This window comes from Penaeus japonicus, unplaced genomic scaffold (genome assembly GCF_977035675.1).
Source record: "Penaeus japonicus unplaced genomic scaffold, GWHDUDI00000001_assembly GWHDUDI00000042, whole genome shotgun sequence".
Classification (NCBI taxonomy): Eukaryota; Metazoa; Arthropoda; class Malacostraca; order Decapoda; family Penaeidae; genus Penaeus; species Penaeus japonicus.
The window spans coordinates 20,042,984-20,045,483 of NW_028234444.1; the positions used below are offsets into that span (position 1 = coordinate 20,042,984).

The window sequence follows — 2,500 nt, forward strand, 5'->3', positions numbered from 1 at the left end:
GTATGAATATGTGTCTGTCTGTCAGTATAAATATGTCTGTCAGTCTGTATGAATATGTGTCTGTCTGCCAGTCTGTATGGATATGTGTCTGTCTGTCTGTCTGTATGAATATGTGTCTGTCTGTCTGTCTGTATGAATATATGTCTGTCTGTCTGTCTGTATGAATATGTGTCTGCCAGTCTGTATGAATATGTGTCTGCCAGTCTGTATGAATATGTGTCTGTCTGTCTGTCTGTATGAATATGTGTCTGCCAGTCTGTATGAATATGTGTCTGCCAGTCTGTATGAATATGTGTCTGCCAGTCTGTATGAATATGTGTCTGCCAGTCTGTATGAATATGTGTCTGCCAGTCTGTATGAATATGTGTCTGCCAGTCTGTATGAATATGTGTCTGTCTGCCAGTCTGTATGGATATGTGTCTGTCTGTCTGTCTGTATGAATATGTGTCTGTCTGTCTGTCTGTATGAATATGTGTCTGTCTGTCTGTCTGTATGAATATGTGTCTGTCTGTCTGTCTGTATGAATATGTGTCTGTCAGTCTGTATGAATATGTGTCTGTCAGTCAGTATAAATATGTCTGTCAGTCTGTATGGATATGTGTCTGTCTGTCTGTCTGTATGAATATGTGTCTGCCAGTCTGTATGAATATGTGTCTGTCAGTCAGTATAAATATGTCTGTCAGTCTGTATGAATATGTGTCTGTCTGTCTGTCTGTATGAATATGTGTCTGCCAGTCTGTATGAATATGTGTCTGTCAGTCAGTATAAATATGTCTGTCAGTCTGTATGGATATGTGTCTGTCTGTCTGTCTGTATGAATATGTGTCTGCCAGTCTGTATGAATATGTGTCTGCCAGTCTGTATGAATATGTGTCTGCCAGTCTGTATGAATATGTGTCTGCCAGTCTGTATGAATATGTGTCTGCCAGTCTGTATGAATATGTGTCTGTCAGTCTGTATGAATATGTGTCTGTCAGTCTGTATGAATATGTGTCTTTCAGTCTGTATGAATATGTGTCTATCTGTCTGTAAGAATATGTGTCTATCTGTCTGTAAGAATATGTGTCTATCTGTCTGTAAGAATATGTGTCTATCTGTCTGTAAGAATATGTGTCTATCTGTCTGTAAGAATATGTGTCTATCTGTCTGTAAGAATATGTGTCTATCTGTCTGTAAGAATATGTGTCTATCTGTCTGTAAGAATATGTGTCTATCTGTCTGTAAGAATATGTGTCTATCTGTCTGTAAGAATATGTGTCTATCTGTCTGTAAGAATATGTGTCTATCTGTCTGTAAGAATATGTGTCTATCTGTGTGTAAGAATATGTGTCTATCTGTGTGTAAGAATATGTGTCTATCTGTAAGAATATGTGTCTGTCTGTCTGGATACGTGTCTGTCTGTCTGTATATTCTTATCAATACGGATATTTTGTTTACTTTCATATTATCTTAATCTTTATATTATCCTCAGAAGGCGATGATGAACTTCCTTTCGGACTGGCTGCCTTTGGCCCCACTCAGGGACGAGGAAATCTACGCCGCAGGGGTCGCAATCAAGGAAGAGGCCAGCGAAGGTGTCACCGAAGAGACGTGTGTGGATTAAGGAAGAAAGCCTTGATTACGCAGATGAGGCGAGAGATAAAGTGAGCGAGGCACCAATAGAGCATGGATTTCCCTTTTATGAAGATGTCAAACAGGAAGATTTTGAAAGTAATGTGATTGAAGATTCCAATGACGCATTGCCAGCAGCTCCATTCGTGGCTGAGGATTTTGGGCGCAAGGGGTCATCAGATGAGGATCAGGAGACGCACAGCGAAGGCAATGAGGAGCTTCTACATAGAAAAAGTGATGAGAAAAGGAAAGATGTTGTTTGTGAATAGAAATTGTGATGAAAAAAAAAGTGTTCTTTGTGACTTCTGTGGCAAGAAATTCCTTTATAAGTGCATTCTCGCGAGACACATTATAGTACATACGAAGGAGAAACCATATAGCTGCGAGGTTTGCGAAAAGGCCTTTTCAATGAAACAAAATCTAGTTGTCCACAGGAGAGTACATACAAAAGAGAAGCCGTATAGCTGTGAAGTTTGTGAAAAGGCTTTCTCACAGAAACAATATCTAGTTCTTCATTTGAGAATACATACAAAGGAGAAGCCATATAGCTGTGAGGTTTGCAAAAAGTAGTTCTTACAGAAACATCATCTAGTAAGGCACATGAAGACACATACAAGACAGAAATCTATTGCTCGTGATATATCAAGCAATGGATTCCCTCTGAAATGAGATGACCTGTGGCTTAAGAGGATTCATTGCAAATGTTTATAAGTAAGCTACATCCTTTTTATCATTATTATCCATTTTATTTTTAGCATCATTATCAATATTTCAATATTACTAATATTATCAATATTATCAATGTTATCAATATTATCAATGTTATCAATATTATCAATATTATCAATATTATCAATAATATCAATAATATCCTTCTTATCCGTATAAT

The 2,500-nt window shown here is 37.6% G+C and overlaps 1 pseudogene; it reads left to right on the forward strand.

The window, feature by feature from the left end:
• Positions 1–2,500, forward strand: part of LOC147466718 (uncharacterized) — a 7,088-nt pseudogene that overhangs the window by 4,493 nt on the left and 95 nt on the right.